General features: G+C 39.4%; 1 long non-coding RNA gene across 3 annotated transcripts; it reads right to left on the reverse strand.

Moving 5' to 3' along the window:
• Window positions 1-1,312: 1,312 nt before the first annotated feature.
• LOC143653299 (uncharacterized) lies at window positions 1,313-22,179 on the reverse strand. Of its 3 annotated transcripts, XR_013161236.1 has the most exons (7): window positions 22,072-22,179; window positions 21,789-21,897; window positions 11,256-11,370; window positions 4,964-5,117; window positions 3,566-3,837; window positions 2,858-3,013; window positions 1,313-2,029 (listed from the first exon to the last, which is right to left on the reverse strand). It is a non-coding gene; the product is annotated as an uncharacterized LOC143653299 (long non-coding RNA). The 3 variants fall into 3 exon arrangements; XR_013161235.1 differs by lacking the exon at window positions 11,256-11,370; XR_013161237.1 differs by lacking the exons at window positions 11,256-11,370; window positions 21,789-21,897 and having other exon boundaries at window positions 22,072-22,170.
• Between the last annotated feature and the right edge of the window lie 561 nt (window positions 22,180-22,740).

Genomic DNA, 22,740 nt, shown 5'->3' on the forward strand with positions numbered 1-22,740 from the left:
GCCTACAGGTTGACAGGCAAACCGGTCAAATATCTCGGTGTAATCCCGCAGGTAATTTGGCGTCACATCTTTAATAATTTCTATGAATGTCTTCATGTGAGCATTCAAGTGGTAACTTCATTTTTGACAAAATGCAAAATAAAATAGGACAATCTGAAAGATCAACTATGCCATAAAAATGTGGTCTCGTCTTCTGGTGGTTGTGCTTTTGTTATAATCAACTAATTTAAAAGGATTAGAGGTGACAGCATTAATAACTGGTTGATTTCTATTTGTTCTAGAAACAGACACTGATTGCTTGTGTCAGTTTATCTTTTTGCTAGCCAAAGCTAAACTTTTTCATCAGCCAACGCCAGCATCTGAGAGTCTGAAATCTGGGCACTGTGTGAAGGTAGGGCGGAGGAAGGGAGAACAAAAGCTGCAAATAAGGAGAGAGAGGCTGAAGGTATATTAATTAGCTTTCCTGTACTACACTGTATTTTAATTAATCTGACAGATTTTGCAAAACTAGAATTGACTTTTCACCATTCTCTTACTGTGTGAGCACTTTTCCTTGTCACTGAGCAGGTCAATTGTCCTCACGCTTTTAGCTGTTTCCATTATTGATTTCATGTCGTACCAGGATACCTGGCTCTCCCCAGCGCACAGGGAACCAGGGCAGCTGCTCCCAGATGCCGTTGTTGCCAGAACCTTCCATGGGGCCCAGTCACCTAAGGAACGTGGTCCATGCCAAGCCCTCTGATGGCTGTTCCCTCCACCCCCTGTCTGAACTGTTTTCTGGGCAGAGTCCCTTAAATTTGGGGCCCATCCTTTGACCTTCCGGCTTTTTCAGGACCACCAGAGTGGAAGAACCCCTGTCTTGGCTGCGATTCCTCTGAAATCCAGAGGCCTCAGCTTCCATGACTTCCTATCAAATCCCTGATGATTTGGGCTTGTGTTGATATTGCTAAAGAGGGAGCCAGGCTTAGAGGTTCGGGACGTTGAAGGGAACTGTTGCTGGCTAAGAGGCTACTGGCTTCTGGAAGGCCTAGTCCCTTGTGAGGCAGCACACGAGAGCTTGCTCTGGCCAGGGATCCAGGAGACAGCCTTGGACTTAAACTACTTAAAAAACCCCCGTGAGACAGGCTCCTTCCCATCATGTCCCTCTGGGCTGGGCTGGACCATGGGTCATGGGGCCATCACGTGGCACTGTCCCTGTGCAAGGCTTGGCCTCAAAGGCACTGGACCTGTTCCACCAACCCCGTAGGGTCCTCACACCAGTCCAATGGCCAGCTCCTAGGAACCTGGGTCCTCCCGGCCCTCTGGCCACCACCCAGTTGAGGTCCAGGCCTGACCTATGTTGCAAGGTTGCTGCTGCTTCTCCATTTCCACCTTGACCGTGGATTTGGGAAGCATCTATGCTTCAGTCTGTAGGGATCTTGTGTCACCAGACAACCCTGTTCCCTTCCTCCCGTGATGAATGAGCCCAGTGGCCGCCATGGACCATGTTCCGCCCACATGCCAGCCACAAAGCAGACATCAGGAGGTGCTGGCAGCTGCCATGTATCTTACTCTGCTTCAGGTGAGGGGGAGAGGAGAGAGGGGGATGCAAAGTGTGCACCCTACGCCACCTTCCCACAGCAAGTTCCTTACCCCGTTTCCTTTGGCCTTTCCCCTCCACACTGCCCCCCGAATGACAACCTCTCTGAGAGCACAGCCCACTCCATGAGGCCTAACTTGTGGGTCAGTACCTGCCTCAGAAAGGGGGCCAGGCCGCTTACCTTCTCTTGTTTCTGCTTTAGCGATGATTTAAGGAAACACAACACTCTGAACCACTCTATCTTACCCAAAAGCAAGACATCTTATAGGATTTAGGTACTGGGAAAAAACATGCATGATATAGTTGCTTTCAGAAACATGCAAAACAGACTTTTAAGTCTCTCAGGATTCAACTCCAGCCCCCAGATCCCAGCATGTTGGTCCTTGTGCAGAAAGACTGCTGCTTCTCTAAGACTGGCAATTTGAGCAAAGACCAAACTGCACCCAGATCCTAGGAAAAAAGATGGAATTGATTGAAATATATTACATGACAGTCAAACTCATTCTCTGACTGAGAGCTGGCTTGTACCAGTTTGTAAGAGCTTGTTAAGTTTTCAGGAATTTTGCCAACCAGTTGTTAAACACTAATATTAAATATTAAATTATATAAAATTCCAATGTAATAAATTACATTTTTAGAAGATAGTAGATACTCAAAACTAATCACTTTCTAACTATTTTACTACAATATCCTGTCTACGCTCTCGAGGTCATCTGCATTTTTTCACCTGCAGTGTGAAGATACTCTATTACGGTGTGTTACGTGGTGGGATTATTTACACTGTAGAAACTGGCAAACATTGCCAATCTGGGCTCCCCATCTCCTTTGGAGGGCACGTCGTTAAACATTCACCATCTCAGCTTTTCCCACCTCTACAGCTCTATGATCTTTCATAGCAGCTCAATCTGGGAAATGCTCAGAAACCAGTTTCTTCCCTCGCATTACTCATAACATTTGTTGCCATCTGCATCTGTCAGCTAGCATTCGTTCACTCCCACTTGTGGGAAGCAGGAGCCCCATCTTTCTGTTATGTTCTCCAAAGTGCATTCTGCCATGGACAGAATTACCCCATGTAATGGGCTTCATCTCCATACTGCAATTATTAACAGAGGGGAGAGGTCGTGTGTTTCCTGGCAAGGCTCGGGTTCTGATGTATAAATCACCATCAAGTGGGCTAGCTCTGGAGGCTATACTCATGTTTTCAATTTGGCCAATGCAGAAATGGGGTTGGATTTAAACAAGGGCTTTAAAAAAGAATCAAGTACATTTGGTACCAACCTGACTGCAGTAGCCTGGAAACATTCGCACCACTCAGAGCCAGCAGAGATCAGCCCCGGGGCAAAAGGCAGCTGCCTGCCCCAGCCATCCGCACTGGCCGCCTGGCTTTCCAGTGAGTCCCTGGTGTGTGGCCTTCCATGGCCAGTCATGAGGACGCTGCATTTGGTTCAATAGAGAGTGAGTTTACAGTCACCATGTTGAATCCCAGGCCAATCTCTCCTCCCAGCAGAGAGCCCCTCCCCATCTTCATCCTAAAGCTCTCTAGTCCTCTGATGGAGAAAAGAGGGCACCAGGGCCTGAGGAGCCAGTGCAATTGTAGCTTTCGGGGACACTCAGTCCCATGCATGCCACGCCACGTGCTCTGGTTTCTAGGGCCTGTGGTCTCCTCCCCGGGACATGGGGCGCTGCCCTGCTCCTACGCTGTCTCCACTCCCATCCCCCTCGGGGCCTGCCCCGCAGCCACCTTCCTGACAGTTTAGGGTTCAAAACAAGGAGCCCGAGTCGGCCAGTCTACCCCCTGTCCTGGGAGTGCCTGAACGGAAGCAATCCCCTCCACAGGTTCCAGGCTGGCGATCCCTGCTCTCACTGCCGACATTCCTTATATCCACACAACTTCATCTCCCTATCGCGGTTTTTGTTCACTTGATATTTTTAAATGAGTATTTATTATGGATTTATTAGTTGTCAGAAAGAAGGAAAACCACGTACAAGACATTTAGGTGGGGGGGGGGGGGTTGTCTATGGAACTTGACGTCTGTGAGGGGTTCCATCGGGAAATGGCAGAAGATGAGGATGAGAAGTGGGGCAGGAATTAGGGCATCGTGCACATTTCACGGGAGTTCTTCCTGTAGGAAAAGTGAGCGTCCACAGACTTTAATCCAAGATTCACACCTGGGCACACACACACACATGTGTGTGTTGAAGACTGGGGAAATCGAGGTCAGTCCATCCTTCTCTACTGCTCTCATCTGTGCTGGTACCTGGGGAAAGTTCACGAGGGTGTGTCACTCTTTCTAGTGGCGCTCTATTTTGATATTTCATTTTACTCAAAAGGCAATCTGCTTAGATACAATTTCCTCTTTTCATTCAGTTTTAGTTATGATTTGACCAAAATAGTACTGTTAGATTTTATCCTCTTATTTCATAGACTGGTCCATCGTTTCAAGGTCTGTGTAGTTTCTGATAGTCCAGGTGGCAGGAATATCCCTTAGATAATTTTACAGCTGTTGCACATGGCCTGGAACAAATGGTAGCATTATTGTCCAAATATGCCCTGCCTCTTGCTCGGGGGCAGGGGTGGGGTGGCAGGCTGGGGTCCCTGGTCATGCTACTTCCTTTGGCCGATGAAGTGTGAGCAGAAGTGATATGTCAGGAGCTTTAAGAGGCAACCTATAGTTAGCCTTGATTCCCTTTCTCCTTGCCATAAGACTGCAGCCCCCCAGCCAGGGGACCCTGTGTTAGCTCTGTCCTGTAGCAGGGACAGATGGAGGCAACCACAGCAGACCAGCGATGGACAGGAAATGGGATTGTTGATGGAAACCACCTGCAATTTTAGATCATTAGCTTTTCTTTCCATTGCGCAATGTAGTTTTTCCTGGTGGAGTAATATGCTTATTTTTGTTTGCTTATTTGGAGTTTCAGGCAAACCCTTAAGGAATTATAATTTTTATTTCATCCCAGGAGATTCTCTCATGCCTATTTGTTGCTACCAGAGGAGAGATGATTTCTAGTGTTTGTAATGCTGACCCCATCCTAGTTGCCTCCAGCATTTGTGAAATGGATACAGTGAGGCTTGTATTAGGATATTGGCCTGTATCAGGCATCTAGAAGGTGAATGCAAACAACGAAATCACTTTATTGGACATGAAAAATAGTGCGAAGTAACTCATGAGATAGTAAACAATTTCCTTCTAGGGGCTAAATTACACCCAAGCTAACCAGATGAATTTTTGTTTGAAAATTACAGTCTTATAAAGAATGATTTTTTTAGATTAAAATAACCATCAAATTTTATACTAGCATTAGTCTGTACTTTCGTCTTTGTGAACATTCCTTTTGACTTGACATTGATCCAACAGCCTAAGTAGTTGGAAGGCAAATACTCACTGCTCCAAAACTTCAGCATTATTTCTCCTGATTTTAACTGGAGCTGTTTCAACAAAGATTTCTAGGAATAATCCCTTCTTCTCACATATTTTTCCTTCATTTTATTTTTATGTATTAAATATTTTTATTTACTGAATATTTTAAGGATCCATACCTGTAAAAAAAAAAAAGGAAATTTATGCAGAACCATATCAAATAAAAAAATAAAGCTTGCTTTCACTGCCCTTCCCAAATCCGCTTACCCACTCAATGATAGCTAATGAAAACGATTTGGTTTGGATCCTTTATGACAAAAGTCATGTGTGAATATTTTACATATACAAGTTTGCCCTTATTAACTATCCGTTATATTGTTGTGCATCAGATTCATCAATGCATTTTATTTTTATTTATTTTTTTATTAATGAACGGAAAAAAAGAAATTAACCCATAATTTAGAAATCATACCATTCTACATATGCAATCAGTAATTCTTAACATCATCACATAGATGCATGATCATCGTTTCTTACTACATTTGCATCGGTTTAGAAGAACTAGCAACACAACAGAAAAAGATACAGAATGTTAATATAGAGAAAAAAATAAAAGTAATAATAATAGCAAAAACAAACAAACAAACAAAAAAACCTATAGCTCAGATGCAGCTTCATTCAGTGTTTTAACATGATTACTTTACAATTAGGTATTATTGTGCTGTCCATTTTTGAGTTTTTGTATCAAGTCCTGTTGCACAGTCTGTATCCCTTCAGCTCCAATTAGCCATTATCTTACCCTGTTTCTAACTCCTGCTGGACTCTGTTACCAATGACATATTCCAAGTTTATTCTCGAATGTCGGTTCACATCAGTGGGACCATACAGTATTTGTCCTTTAGTTTTTGGCTAGACTCACTCAGCATAATGTTCTCTAGGTCCATCCATGTCATTACATGCTACATAAGTTTATCCTGTCTTAAAGCTGTATAATATTCCATCGCATGTATATACCACAGTTTGTTTAGCCACTCTTCTGTTGATGGACATTTTGGCTGTTTCCATCTCTTTGCAATTGTAAATAATGCTGCTATAAACATTGGTGTGCAAATGTCCGTTTGTGTCTTTGCCCTTAAGTCCTTTGAGTAGATACCCAGCAATGGTATTGCTGGGTCGTATGGCAATTCTATATTCAGCTTTTTGAAGAACCGCCAAACTGCCTTCCACAGTGGTTGCACCATTTGACATTCCCACCAACAGTGGATAAGTGTGCCTCTTTCTCCGCATCCTCTCCAGCGGATGAGGATGTCATTTTCTGTTTTGTTGATAATGGCCATTCTGGTGGGTGTGAGATGATATCTCATTGTGGTTTTGATTTGCATTTCTCTAATGGTCAGGGACATTGAGCATCTCTTCATGTGCCTTTTGGCCATTTGTATTTCCTCTTCTGGTAGGTGTCTGTTCAAGTCTTTTTCCCATTTTGTAATTGGGTTGGCTGTCTTTTTGTTGTTGAGTTGAACAATCTCTTTATAAATTCTGGATACTAGACCTTTATCTGATATGTCATTTCCAAATATTGTCTCCCATTGTGTAGGCTGTCTTTCTACTTTCTTGATGAAGTTCTTTGATGCACAAAAGTGTTTAATTTTGAGGAGCTCCCATTTATTTATTTCCTTCTTCAGTGCTCTTGCTTTAGGTTTAAGGTCCATAAAACTGCCTCCAATTGTAAGTTTCATAAGATATCTCCCTACATTTTCTTCTAACTGTTTTATGGCCTTAGACCTAATGTTTAGATCTTTGATCCATTTTGAGTTAACTTTTGTATAGGGTGTGAGATATGGGTCTTCTTTCATTCTTTTGCATATGGATATCCAGTTCTCTAGGCACCATTTATTGAAGAGACTGTTCTGTCCCAGGTGAGTTGGCTTGACTGCCTTATCAAAGATCAAATGTCCATAGATGAGAGGGTCTATATCTGAGCACTCTATTCGATTCCATTGGTCGATATATCTATCTTTATGCCAATACCATGCTGTTTTGACCACTGTGGCTTCATAATATGCCTTAAAGTCAGGCAGCGTGAGACCTCCAGCTTCGTTTTCTTCCTCAAGATGGTTTTAGCAATTCGGGGCACCCTGCCCTTCCAGATAAATTTGCTTATTGGTTTTTCTATTTCTAAAAAATAAGTTGTTGGGAGTTTGATTGGTATTGCATTGAATCTGTAAATCAATTTAGGTAGGATTGACATCTTAACTATATTTAGTCTTCCAATCCATGAACACGGTATGCCCTTCCATCTATTTAGGTCTTCTGTGATTTCTTTTAGCAGTTTTTTGTACTTTTCTTTATATAGGTTTTTTGTCTCTTTAGTTAAATTTATTCCTAGGTATTTTATTCGTGTAGTTGCAATTGTAAATGGGATTCGCTTCTTGATTTCCCCCTCAGCTTGTTCATTACTAGTGTATAGAAATGCTACAGATTTTTGAATGTTGATCTTGTAACCTGCTACTTTGCTGTACTCATTTATTAGCTCTAGTAGTTTTGTTGTGGATTTTTCCGGGTTTTCGACGTATAGTATCATATCGTCTGCAAACAGCGATAGTTTTACTTCTTCCTTTCCAATTTTGATGCCTTGTATTTCTTTTTCTTGTCTAATTGCTCTGGCTAGAACCTCCAACACAATGTTGAATAATAATGGTGATAATGGACATCCTTGTCTTGTTCCTGATCTTAGTGGGAAAGTTTTCAATTTTTCCCCATTGAGGATGATATTAGCTGTGGGTTTTTCATATATTCCCCCTATCATTTTAAGGAAGTTTCCTTATATTCCTATCTTTTGAAGTGTTTTCAACAGGAAAGGATGTTGAATCTTGTCGAATGCCTTCTCTGCATCAATTGAGATGATCATGTGATTTTTCTGCTTTGATTTGTTGATATGGTGTATTACATTAATTGATTTTCTTATGTTGAACCATCCTTGCATACCTGGGATGAATCCTACTTGGTCATGATGTATAATTCTTTTAATGTGTTGTTGGATACGATTTGCTAGAATTTTATTGAGGATTTTTGCATCTATATTCATTAGAGAGATTGGTCTGTAGTTTTCTTTTTTTGTAATATCTTTGCCTGGTTTTGGTATGAGGGTGATGTTGGCTTCGTAGAATGAATTAGGTAGTTTTCCCTCCACTTCAATTTTTTTGAAGAGTTTGAGGAGAGTTGGTACTAATTCTTTCTGGAATGTTTGATAGAATTCACATGTGAAGCCATCTGGTCCTGGACTTTTCTTTTTAGGAAGCTTTTGAATGACTAATTCAATCTCTTTACTTGTGATTGGTTTGTTGAGGTCATCTATTTCTTCTTGAGTCAAAGTTGGTTGTTCATGTCTTTCCAGGAACCCGTCCATTTCATCTAAATTGTTGTATTTATTAGCGTAAAGTTGTTCATAGTATCCTGTTATTACCTCCTTTATTTCTGTGAGGTCAGTAGTTATGTCTCCTCTTCCATTTCTGATCTTATTTATTTGCATCCTCTCTCTTCTTCTTTTTGTCAATCTTGCTAAGGGCCCATCAATCTTATTGATTTTCTCATAGAACCAACTTCTGGTCTTATTGATTTTCTCGATTGTTTTCATGTTTTCAATTTCATTTATTTCTGCTCTGATCTTTGTTATTTCTTTCCTTTTGCTTGCTTTGGGATTAGTTTGCTGTTCTTTCTCCAGTTCTTCCAAGTGGACAGTTAATTCCTGCATTTTTGCCTTTTCTTCTTTTCTGATATAGGCATTTAGGGCAATAAATTTCCCTCTTAGCACTGCCTTTGCTGCGTCCTATAGGTTTTGATATGTTGTGTTTTCATTTTCATTCGCCTCGAGGTATTTACTAATTTCTCTTGCAATTTCTTCTTTGACCCACTTGTTGTTTAAGAGTGTGTTGTTGAGCCTCCACGTATTTGTGCATTTTCTGGCACTCCGCCTATTATTGATTTCCAACTTCATTCCTTTATGATCCAAGAAAGTGTTGTGTATGATTTCAATCTTTTTAAATTTGTTAAGACTTGCTTTGTGACCCAGCATATGGTCTATCTTTGAGAATGATCCATGAGCACTTGAGAAAAAGGTGTATCCTGCTGTTGTGGGATTTAATGTCCTATAAATGTCTGTTAAGTCTAGCTCATTTATAGTACTATTCAGATTCTCTATTTCTTTATTGATCCTCTGTCTAGATGTTCTGTCCATTGATGAGAGTGGCGAATTGAAGTCTCCAACTATTATGGTATATGTGTCTATTTCCCTTTTCAGTGTTTGCAGTGTATTCCTCTCGTATTTTGGGGCATTCTGGTTCAGTGCGTAAATATTTATGATTGTTATGTCTTCTTGTTTAATTGTTCCTTTTATTAGTATATAGTGTCCTTCTTTGTCTCTTTTAACTGTTTTACATTTGAAGTCTAATTTGTTAGATATTAGTATAGCCACTCCTGCTCTTCTGGTTGTTATTTGCATGAAATATCTTTTCCCAACCTTTCACTTTCAACCTATGTTTATCTTTGGGTCTAAGATGTGTTTCCTGTAGACAGCATATAGAAGGATCCTGTTTTTTAATCCATTCTGCCAGTCTATGTCTTTTGATTGGGGAATTCAGTCCATTAACATTTAGTGTTATTACTGTTTGGATATTATTTTCCTCTACCATTTTGCCTTTTGTATTATATATATCATATCTGACTTTCCTTCTTTCTACACTCTTCTCCATGCCTCTCTCTTCTGTCTTTTCGTATCTGACTCTAGTGCTCCCTTTAGTATTTCTTGCAGAGCTGGTCTCTTGGTCACAAATTCTCTCAGTGACTTTTTGTCTGAGAATGTTTTAATTTCTCCCTCATTTTTGAAGGACAATTTTGCTGGATATAGGAGTCTTGGTTGGCAGTTTTTCTCTTTTAGTAATTTAAATATATCATCCCACTGTCTTCTAGCTTCCATGGTTTCTGCTGAGAAATCTACACATAGTCTTATTGGGTTTCCCTTGTATGTGATGGATTGTTTTTCTCTTGCTGCTTTCAAGATCCTCTCTTTCTCTTTGACCTCCGACATTCTAACTAGTAAGTGTCTTGGAGAATGCCTATTTGGGTCTAATCTCTTTGGGGTGCGCTGCACTTCTTGGATCTGTAATTTTAGGTCTTTCATAAGAGTTGGGAAATTTTCAGTGATAATTTCTTCCATTAGTTTTTCTCCTCCTTTTCCCTTCTCTTCTCCTTCTGAGACACCCACAACACGTACATTTGTGCGGTTCATATTGTCCTTGAGTTCCCTGATACCCTGTTCAAATTTTTCCATTCTTTTCCCGATAGTTTCTGTTTCTTTTTGGAATTCAGATGTTCCATCCTCCAAATCAGTAATTCTATCTTCTGTCTCTTTAAATCTATCATTGTAGGCATCCATTGTTTTTTTCCATCTTTTCTACTTTATCCTTCACTTCCGTAAGTTCTGTGATTTGTTTTTTCAGTTTTTCTATTTCTTCTTTTTGTTCAGCCCATGTCTTCTTCATGTCCTCCCTCAATTTATCGATTTCGTTTTTGAAGAGGTTTTCCATTTCTGTTCGTATATTCAGCATTAGTTGTCTCAGCTTCTGTATCTCATTTGAACTGTTGGTTTGTTCCTTTGACTGGGCCATATTTTCAATTTTCTGAGCATGATCCGTTATCTTCTGCTGGCGTCTGGGCATTTAGTCAGATTTCCCTGGGTGTTGGACTCAACAGGTTGAAAGATTTTTCTGTGAAATCTCTGGGTTCTGTTTTTCTTATCCTGCCCAGTAGGTGGCACTCGTGGCACACGTTTGTCTGCTGGTCCCACCAGTAAAAGTTGCTGTGGGTCCTTTAACTTTGGAAAACTCTCGCCGTGGTGGAGGTTCGCCAGCTCAAGCGGCTTGGAAGAGTGCCAGCTGACCCGGGGGTCCGAACGCAGGGAGGGTCGCCAGCCACCGCAGCCCAGGAAAGCCCCCGTCCGAATTTCCTAGTCGGCCTGGGGCGCCAAGCGTGGCGGGAGGGTGCCAGCCGCCGCAGCCCAGGAGAGTGCACCATTCCCCACCAGACCGGGGAGTCACATGTTTGGAAAGGACCCCCCCGGTCACCGTTCTCTGTGGCCTGGGGATTTCCAATCCAGTTCTCTCAGTTGGTCCGGGGGGTCCGCGCGTGGTGGGGGCACCAGCCACCGCGGCTTGAGGGGACCGCCTGCCCAATTCTGCCAGCTGGCCTGGGAAGGAGGAAGAGAGGGACTCCGGCCGCTTGCCGCCCCGCCGAGGGAAGCTCGCACCCCTCGGCGATCTCACCGGAGCGGGTTCTCCCAGCCAGTCAGCCGTTCCAGGATGGGGTACGCTGTCTTTTTGATCTCTGTCGTGGCTCCGGGAGCTGTTCTGTGTCGTTTCTACTCCCCTAGTAGCTGTTCTGGAGGAGGAAAACCAATGCATTTTATCAGTTTGTTCCATATTATTTATTCATTTTAATGTTATTTTTGAAGACTGCATGGAATTCTACAGAATGGATGTACCATCATTCATTTTACTATCATCCAATTGTTGAATATTTAAGCTGTTTCCAGTTTTTAGCTATTAGAAACAAGGCTGCAATGACCATCTATGTACTTCTATCTTTATGTAACTGTGCTAATATTTTATAAGGTGGCTCCTTAGAAATGACCTGCTGTCCAACAGGTGCACATTGTCAGTTCTGATGAATGCTCTATTGTCCTCCAAAACGCAGTATAAAAAGATATTCACTTGTTTGATTCCCAGACCATGAACCAAAAAAAAAAAAAGACACTCAGTTGTTCACAATGTGTGTGAGTCTACCTACTCCCTACTCTTGCTCTCCCTCCATATTTCCATACTCTAAATTAGCAAAATACAATATCATTTTATTGTTGTAATTTTTTATATACGCTCTACTATAGAGTTTAGAATATGTTAGCATGTTTATGTGTAATTCTATTTTAACTCTAGGAAATATTCTTGACTCTTCTTCTTTTTTAACTTTCTTTTTAAAAATCCATTTTACCAAATTTATTATGGTCTAATCCTTTATTTTTCAACATTATAAACTAATTTTTCTGGCCATTTTACATTGGATATGTTTCTTGTAGAAAACGTATGACTAACTTTTCTTTTTATCCAATCTTCTCATCTCTGCCCTTTAATGTATAAAACTAATGCATTTATATGTATTATGTTAATTGGTATGTTTGGTTTTCTTACTATTTCTTATCTCTTTCACTGGAAAGATTAAGTTTTCTCTTTTTTGGTTTTCTCTAGTGTACTGGAATTTATATATACTTTTCATATTCTTCTAATATTACCTTTAAATGTGTTTTACATCAATGCTGAGAATTCTTAACTATAATTTTTTCTCTTCACCCAAATAAAACAAAAGATTTTTGCATACTTCTCAACTTTCTTCATAAATTGCAGGGTAAATTGGAAGTACCTATAATTTTCTCAAAAATATCTTTACTTTTTTAGTAAATGATTGATAAAATTTTCATCCACATTATCAAATTACCTAGAAAATGGTTATAGTATCAACTGTGTCTTTAATATTGTATCTTTATCAAATCCATGCTTTTATTTTACTGGAGTACCTTCTTGAAAATTGTTTAAGTGATAAACATCCTGAATGCTTGGAAGATGCAAAAAAAAAAAACACATTCATTTTGCCTTCAGACTTGAATTATAAGTTAGATAGCATAGATTTTTAGTTCAGAATAACTGATTTTGAAGACATTTTTCTACCAATTTCTAGTATCTATACTGCAACTTAGAATTCTAAAATCAGTCTCATCTAATTCTTCTTTTGTTTTCTCCTTCTCTGCTACATTTTTAGTATTTCCCCTTTGTATGTTAAGTAGGCTGTGATCCTAAACACTTTTGCTTTGCTTTGCTTTCAAATGTGAATGCTATTATATAAATTCCTAAATACGCTCTCGTGGTTGTTGCTGGTGTTCATTACTGCTGTTAGGCCCACAGATTTGTCTTGCATGTCCCTAAATTGTTATTGTATTTTCTAGTTGATTTTGGGGGTGTTCTGAGTTTATATAATATTTTCAACAAACAGAACTGTTTGTCTTTTCTTGCAAATAGTTACTTTTAATTCTCAGTTAATTGGCAAAATTTATTTTTTAGACTTTCAAATGATTTGACTCTTTAACTATCAATTTATTATTAATTTCTAACTATTAAATGTTTGCTTATGAGATTTCTTCACTTTGAAATATTTTGCGATATTATTTAAATAATATTTAGATTTTCTGCGAATGGTCTGACATATGATTACTTCTGTACATGTCTGGTGGCAATTTGAAGAGATGGTAAAATCTTTATTTGCTGGGTAAAAATTTATGTGTAGATATGTGTGTCACGTTTATATGCTCGCACATATAAGGCCACATATGATAGTTATAAAGTACTAACTATAGGTCCATATGCATCCACTTATATGCATTTGTGCATGATCGAACTTGTTAATTTTCTCATTAAAGCCTCCACGTGCTCAAATTTTAAAAATCTGTTTGGTTTTCCAACACCCAGGAAAGTAGATTAAATCCTCCCTCTAAGACAATGTTCTCATTAAGTCATATTTTTTTCATAATTATTTTTCATTGATGTAGTTTGATTTGTGTTGCTTGCTGTAGGGTGACAACTGCTGTTCCTTCTCAAGTTTTTGTTTACTTTTTATTGATAAAAAGTATATGCCTCTTTGTCCAATTTAGATATTTTTTCATTGACTTTTACTTTCTCTCATATAAGCGGTGTTAGCATTTGACTGTCTGATTCTTTCCTTTATCATTTTTTATATCTTTTTTATAATGTGTGTATACCAGCAAGTCTGAACTGTATGTAATTTATGTTTACTCATCTATAAATTGTTTAATAGAAAAATTTGAGTCAGTCAAAGCTATCATCATCGCTAATAAACTTTGACTTTATTTGTGCCATTGTTCTTTTGTTTTCTATTTAGTATCAAAACTGAATTTTAATCCTTTTGGATAAAATGCTTCTATAAAGTGTCTTTCAAGGGACCTGAGTGAGCCCCTAACTAACCAGACCCTGACCCCAATGGTGAGTGATTTCAAGGTCAGTAGCTTCCAGCTGTACTGGAAACCCTCAGAGTGTGAATTTGGCACAGCCCTCTTGTCAACACTTGTGTAACAGCAAGTGTGCAAAGCAAGATTTCTTCAGAGTTAACAGTAAATGCTTAAACCTGTGAAATTGTCCGTTCTTTTTTTCCATGATTGTTGTATTACCATTGGGAAATTCTGATCCATTTTTAATGAAAGCAACTAAAATAGTATTGGTAAAGCAAGCTTCATTGGGGAGGTCACCCCATTTACTGAAAGACATTGTCAGCATCTCACAGTTCAGCAAGAGTGAAACAGGAAAGCAACGGTAAAGTACTGCTGCTGCTTAAAATCAATCCAATGTCACTAATTAATTACAGTGTGTTTTTCACCAGATCACTTTTGCCCCCCAGCAATTGGACATTTGGTGTAAAGCAGTTAGTGTTATTTAATTGAGAAGAACAGTTCATCACATGTAATCCATCACATGTCTTTCTTTGGTTGCGGGAGGTAGCAAAATTGCTGTTAGAAGGACAGTATCAAAAATGATCATTCACAGAAAATCGACCTTTGTGAACAAACTGCGTGTCTGTATTTTTATTTGCTCATGCAGGTTATTGTATGAAACTAGCCACAAGGAACAAGTGATTAGTATCAAATGACTGAAGCACCTCACAACTGTGTTACCAGCTGTGCCCCAGTTTCATTATCCATAAAATGGGCATAGTAGTATTTGCCTCATGGGATTGTTAGGCATATTGAGGGAGATTGTGCTTGAAAGTAATTAGCAAGGAGCCAGACATGTGTTGGGGCTCCATGGAAAAATTTTAAATTAATGTGCAAGCAGTGGCAAGATGGCTACCATTGTTTCAGTTTCAAACACGGCCATAGAAAAGGTTAATATTTTCTATATAACCTTTACCATATTATCACTAACATCTAAGAACTTGAGTCAACATACTGTAGTTGAGGCATGCTTGATGTTATAAAGAACCCATATGCTTAGATTGAAATCAAATTGACTGCTACAATAATTAACATTTTCTGCTTTTGCACATTCAAATTTAAACTAAATAAACCAATTTACATGTTATTCCTAGAAAACCTAGAGGAAATCACACTGCCCAAGTGATCTAATTTCACTTTTTGTTCTTGAAAATACCCAATCTTGCTTTCTTAAAATGGTCTGTGACCAGCTACCTTATACAGAATTTTAACAGACATTGGAAAGTAGAAACCCTTTGGAAGAAGCTCAGCTCTGAACTTTATCAGTCAATAGAATTGTAAGGTGTTAATATGATGCCTTATATGAAGGAAAATATTTTAAGGACCAAAGAAAAAGGAATCCTCCTATTGTATTCTATTTTGCCTGTGTGTTTCCCTAAATTCAAGACTCATCCCAAAGAGCTGCAATGACCCCCTTCCCCCAGAGCTTCCTCCTCTTCCAGAAGTTGCCCCAGAGTAGAGCCAGGAGTGCAGACCTTCAAACTTGACTGCTCTTGGGGACCTCCATGGTGGAGCAGGTTGGGAGAAGAAGAATGGAGGCAGTGCTTCAGGTGATTGACACCACTCAAGAAGTACAACACACTCCCATTCCAACAAAGCAAGCTCCTTGGGCTTCCTAAATGAAAGAGCACCTGACTGATTTTTTCTCACTTCCCTTTGCAAAATAAACACAAGAATCTGATTTCTATCATCAAAATCTGCATTGAAAGCATGAGGAACAGAGATTTTTATTTGGACCACGGATTAACATTCCAGTTATGAATAGTGATCAATTATACCTCTCTCTGTAGGAATAAACAGAATTCAAAACATGTAAGAAAGACCAATAATATAAATAGGAACACTAAATGAACCTGCAAGAAAATCCAAAGGTAACAAAATTAACACAGACACATAGGAACTTGAAATCATTTTCTGAGGGTTCTTAATATCTTTATTTTAGATGATATACACACATACAAATAAAAAGCCTGATAATCTAAGCATATAAGTGGATTTGAAGATACTAAAAATGCAAGCCAACAACAAAAACAAACACAAAATCTTCAGAACTTTGGACAAATAATAGCATAGATGTGGCTGGAGATAAATTTGATGAATTGGAAGATCTAGTAGAGAGAATTTACCATAATGCACTTAAAGATGATGAAGAGTTATTTGAAAGATGTAAAAACAAAGTTAAGACTACAGAGAATATATTTAGAAGTTCCAATATACTCAAACAGGAGTTCTAATAGAAAATAAGATTGGAGAGAAGATGAACAAACATTTAAAAAAAAAAAACAATTCTGTAACTGAGGAAGATCTCACTAAGTGCTAAATAGGAAAAATAAAATACAACAAATTTAGATGTCCTCTGGTGAAAGTTCTGAATTTTAAGGTATGTGAGGAATTATTCATTGACCCTCTGTACCATCCTTCCCCTTGTCAGTTCTCTCTTATACTGAAAGGACTAAAGTTCTGTGAAGTATGCCTAGCAGACTCCCTTGTCAGCAGGGCTCAAGGTAAATTCCTTAGAGGCTAGTTTGAGGATGCAGTAAAGAAATAGAAACCTTCTCCAATGGCAGCCATGGGCTGGAGTGTGGGTGTTGGCAGACTGTAAAGGTAGAACTTCACCAGTAGCTTCTGTCCCACTTCAATGTCATAGGATATATATATATATATATATATATATCATATAATAAAATGTATAATATTCTCCAAATGGCATAGATAAAAAGAAGTCCAATGTTGCTGGGTATGAAGATTGCATATCATCCAGGTTTTGACTTTTACCTTATAAATGTGTTAGTTTAGTGTAATCCCAATCAAAATTCCAGTGAAATTGTAACTACCTTGCAAAAAAGCATTCCAGAGTTCATCTGGAAGAATAAGTTGTAAAGAATAATACCAGAATGCTCTCTCTTCATGAATTCTTAAGATTGTACTGGAGTTTATAGTCAGTGCAGCTGACAAGACTGTGAAACAAAATCTGAAAGACTGGAAAGGAAGAAACAGGATTTCCAATTTTGAAAATGATATAAACAAATGAATCAAATTTCAAATTGTGTATGTAAATTTCAGGATTTTCAGATTAATTAAGAAATTAATGTGTTTTAAAGAATTTTTCTTTTGTTTAAATATATATAAATGATATAAAATTTAAACATATATAAATGATATAAAATTAATATATAAAATCATTTACTTTCCATATAGTCTCAAAAAATACAAATGTAAACTTATCATTTACAATATAATAAAAAATACCAAGTATATGGAAGTAAGTTACATATGAGATATGAAATTTTCTACATAGGAAACTACAAAGTAAATTAAATTAAAAGAGAGACAAACAGTGAAGACATACACCCTATTTTTGTGTTGAATGATACAATGGCATGATTTCAACTCCCCCTAAATTGATTAGATTTTGAGTGGGAGGATAGCTTATCTAAAAATAGTCTTCTTGTGTACTGATTGTAAAGATGATTTAAAAATTCATGTTGGAATCTAAACGCCAAGAACAACCCTGGTAGAAAAACAAGGGGGAAGAATTTCTTTATCAGGAATTAAAACTTACTATAATTTTGTATGAATTAAGATAATGGATGTCAGCAAAGCTAGACTCAACTAGACAAATGGAACTGAGTTAAGATCCCTGAAACTAACCTATACCTACGTGACAATTAATTTATGATAAAGGTGTAATTGCAAAGCCATAGGGGAAAGGATGGAATATCAGTCAACAGTGCTGGGAATACTGGTTCTCCATATGGAAAAAATCATATCACTACTGCACATTATACCCCAAATTTTATTCTAAGGGATTATAGACTTATACTAAAGAGACAAAACAATAAAATATTTAATAGACCTTGTAGAGAAACATCTTCATTACTCAGGACAATAAAAAAAACTTTTTTCGGGGCACATAAAGGAACCATAAAATAATTGATTATATATGTGTTTGTATATCATGAAATTTGCCATTTTAACCATTTTAAGTGTATAATGCAGTGTTATTACTTGCACACACAAAGTTGTGTTACCATCACCACCATCAATTACCAAAACTTTCCTATCACCAAAAATAGGAAGTCCATATTCTTTAAGCAATAACTTCTGATTCCCTCTCCCCTTGGCCCCTGTAACCTTTAATCTACTTTCTGTCTCTACGAATTTGCTTATTCTAAATATTTCATATAAGTAGAATCATACAATATTTGTCCTTCTCTATCTGACTGATTTCACTCAGCATAATGATTTGACAACCTTAAAAATAATGTGTAAAATAGGAACATCTTTTCATTATTGGATACCAATCAAGGAAATAAAAAGACAAGCCACACAGTAGAAGATATTTGCAATTCATATACCCAACAAAAGGTGCAAATTGAGTGTATAAAAAATACCTTCAAAATAATACAATAATCAAAGACAACTAGTCCTGGGCAAAGCATGTAGATAGGCACTTCACAAACGAGAGACTCTGAACAGCCAATAAAGTTGAGAACGGACGCACAACTTTTTTAATCAACGGGAAGTTGCAAATTAACACCACAATGAGATACACTTTCACATCCATCTTAATAGCTAAAATGAAAAAAGCTAATCAATACTAAGGTGATGATGGTGTGGCTCACTGGCAATTTACAGATCGTGCAGGCTGGAGTATAGGTTGGTCTGGCATACCAGGAAACAGTTAGGCATTATCTCACAATATTAAACATGCGCATGCACTGTGAAGCATGCACATATAGACTGAGCTATATTTTCAAGAGAAATGTGTTCACACGGGCCTCAGAAGATACAGACATGGGTCTATAGCAAGACAATCCACAGAAAAAGCAATAGGAATTTTCAACTACAGCATAACATACATTTAGTGTGGGGTACGGATTCAATGGAATACCACTTCATAATGAAAGTGATGGAACTAAACTTATACATAACAACATAAATGTTTTAAAATGCAACATGCAGCAAAAGGATACAGATATCCAAGAGGAGGTATCCTCATATAGGTCCATTCACAGAAAGTTCAAAAACGTGCAAAATTGCATTACAGTGTTTCAGGATGTGCTCTCAGCTAAGAATGTGTGAGGAAAACCCGTGACTACTTCAGAGTTGGGAGGACGGTTTCCTTGGTGGGAAGAGAGCATTGGGATTGGGGCTGCACATGCACTATCTCCTGGGTCCCCCAAATCTCCACTTCTTGACCTAGACAGTGGCTTTATGGGTGTTCACTTCCTAATAATTTTCTAAGCTCCACATTTATGTTTTTGCACTTTTAACATGCATGTTTTATTTCATAAAAATGTTTAAGAAAATTGGGAATTTTAGAAAAACATAAATGTATCAAAATGAGAGTAGTAAGAGAGCTCTTGCCATCCCCCATATAAATATGCATCATACAACTGTAAAAATGAAAACATAAGGAAAAAGTAAAGAACTGGTTGCCCTGCAGCAGCACTTCGTGTGTGTAAGTACTGAGGATATGATAAAGGAGTTTTAAGGATAGATTGGTTGTCCAATAATGGTGTTATGACAATTAACTAGCTAAATAGAAAAAAAACAGTGAATCAAATACTTCTCACCTATCATATGTTAAAACAAACATTAGATGCAATAATAAAATAAATATAAAATCAAATAATAGTGTGATTTGACCTTTGGATGTAGGAAGGTTTTCTATGGAAAAAAAAAGCAATGAATGAAATAGCATACAAAGAACATCAATAAAATGACTATTTATCACTTTGTAAATTCTGATGAAAAAAACTCCAGTCAAAAATTTCCAATATAAAAAAATTAAAAAGCACGTGCCAAACTGGGAAAACTGTATTTAAACCAGCATAACATACAAAGATTCACATCTTTAATACACAAACGTATGCAGGGGGTAGTAAAAAAAAAAACTGCTAAGACCCAAAGAAAATGCCACATTATTTACAAATGAATAGTGGCTATTAAAATATTCAATCTTGGAAATAATAAATAATTAAAGGTTAAAACAAAGATCTTGTGCTACCCTCAAGTTTGCAAGAATTTGGAATGATTATGTTGAACCAGGCAACTATATAGTCAGTCGGACACTCATTTTGCTGATGACACATCCATGAGGGAAAGTAATTTTCCAACAAGAATCAAGAGTCATAAATCTACTTCTCCTCTATTACCCAGTAATTCTCCTCCTGGAAATCTATTCCAAGGAAATAATAAGAAACATAGACAAAGATTAATACACGCACATGTTGCTTACAGTGTTATTTGTAATAGCAAAATATAGGAATAAGCCATCCAAAACAAAGGGAACGGACTCCTATTCATGCCCCAGTGGTCCATTCTGCAACCACCAGAATCCTATTTATAAGGATTTTTTAATACCATGGGAAAACTCATGCATAGTATAAACAGGGTCACATCTGGGTTAAATGGGGCCCAATGTTACACAACTTGTGGATTCTCTTTAAGACAGGGAATAAAAGCCATGAGTTTAGGAAGGGACCCAAGCAGGTCTGGAATTCTAAAGCTTAAGCTTCATTTCATTCATAGAAATCTGCCTGTGAATATTAGATCATGAAGCTTTTTTTTAAACATTTTTTATTGTGAAATATAACATATATACAAAAAGCAATAAATTTCAAAGTCTGTTTTAACAATTAGTTATAGAACAGATTTCAGAGTTTGGTATGGGTTACAGTTCTACAATTTCAGGTTTTTCCTTCTAGCTGCTTGAAGACACTGGAGACTAAACAGAAATATCAACGTAATGACTCAGCAGTCATACTCATACTCATTTGTTAAATCCTAACTTCCCTGTTACAATTCCTTCTTCTCCTTTGATCTTTCTTCCAATCTTTAGGGGTTTTGGGGCTATGCCCACTCTGATCTTTCCATGTTGAAAAGGGGTGTCAATAATCTGGGATAGGGGAAGAAAGTGGTTGATGTTCTTGAAGAGACTGGCCCCTCTGGGTTTCAGGACTCACATGGCATAGGAACCATCTAGAAGTTGGAGGTTTCTGGAAAGTAAACTCAGTGCCTCCAACTTTGTAGGATCTCAGATGGAGCCCTGGCTGTTCTTTAGGGTTAGCACGAACGATGTCGGTTGGGGTTTGGTAAACTGTGGCAATTAGCAGTATCTAGTTGAAACTTGCCTATGTCTAGTCGAAACTTGCCTTGTCTCAAGAGTAGTCTCTTGACTCTGAACTCTCTCAGCCACTGATATCTTATTTGTTTCAATTCTTTCCCCCATTTTGGTCAGGAAGACGTTGCTGATTCCCTGGTGTCAGGGCCAGGCTCATCCCTTTGGAGTCATGTCCCACATTACCAGGGAGACTTTCACCCCTGGGATGTCAAGATCATGAAGCCTTTTAAAAACAATGGTAGTTGGAGTACACTATAAAAGGGCTGATCAATATACAAACCCGTAGGTATTGGAATAATGACTGATGCGTGTTTTTTTTATGATTCACTATTCTTAAAAAAATCAAAATCAACTTTAAGGAAGGCAGCAAAAGGGGGAGGAGAAGGAAATTGCAGGCAGAAAGGGCAGAACGCACAGGCCGTGGAGAAGTGGGCTGCTCGGGAAGAGGCAATGGGCTTCTGCACTTGCGGGCATCTCAGCGAGGCTGGGCCGCGGGACAGGGTGAAGGCAAGCCGGGCCCTGCGATGCCCACTCCTCCGAGAAACGCTGCACTGCTTTCCTTCCGCTCCTGGAGATTTTTAGCTATTTCAAACTTATAAAGCTTAGTGGGGTACTGACCTGATGAAGGATTTCATCATCAGTGACACCTTATTAGACATTAGTGTCTCAGAACTTTCAGCTCAAAGTCTTCCTCATTTCTAGGAGCACTGTCCAGCTTCCTGACTCACTAAGTAAAAGGGGATGGGCCCCAGGAAAGCAAGTTTTCAAGGGGGGCAGGAGAGGGAAAATTCCAGATCATGAGACTCATCCAGGCAGATGTGGGTGGGATTCAGATTGGGAAGGGGTCTGGGCAGTGAGGGAGGAGAGCAGGGGTCCCGGGGTTCCGGGGAAGGGCGACTACCTTGACCCAGACCAGCCTTCCAAACTTCCCTTCCATCCTTGCGCTCTGGTCCTAATGAGAGCAGTCAGAAGACGGAGAGAGGGGGTGAAAGGGGAGCACGTCACAGGCAGCGGGGGCACGTCACAGGCAGCGGGGGCACGTCACAGGCAGCGGGGGCACGTCACAGGCAGCGGGGGCACGTCACAGGCAGAGGGGGCACGTCACAGGCAGCGGGGGCACGTCACAGGCAGCGGGGGCACGTCGCACGCAGCGGGAGACGTCACAGCAGCGGGAATACGTCACACGGAGCGGGGGCACGTCACACGCAGCGGGAGACGTCACAGGCAGCGGGCTCACGTCACACGCAGCGGGGGCACGTCACAGGCAGCGGGGGCACGTCACAAGCAGCGGGGGCACGTCACAGGCAGCGGGGGCACGTCACAGGCAGAGGGGGCACGTCACAGGCAGCGGGGGCACGTCACAGGCAGCGGGGGCACGTCGCACGCAGCGGGAGACGTCACAGGCAGCGGGCTCACGTCACACGCAGCGGGGGCACGTCACACACAGCGGGGGCACGTCACACGCAGCGGGGGTACGTCACACACAGCGGGGGCACGTCACGCAGCGGGGACACGTCACAGGCAGCGGGAGACATCACAGCAGCGGGAACACGTCACACGCAGCGGGGGC

The sequence above is a fragment of the Tamandua tetradactyla genome, chromosome 13, assembly GCF_023851605.1.
Source record: "Tamandua tetradactyla isolate mTamTet1 chromosome 13, mTamTet1.pri, whole genome shotgun sequence".
Lineage (NCBI taxonomy): Eukaryota > Metazoa > Chordata > Mammalia > Pilosa > Myrmecophagidae > Tamandua > Tamandua tetradactyla.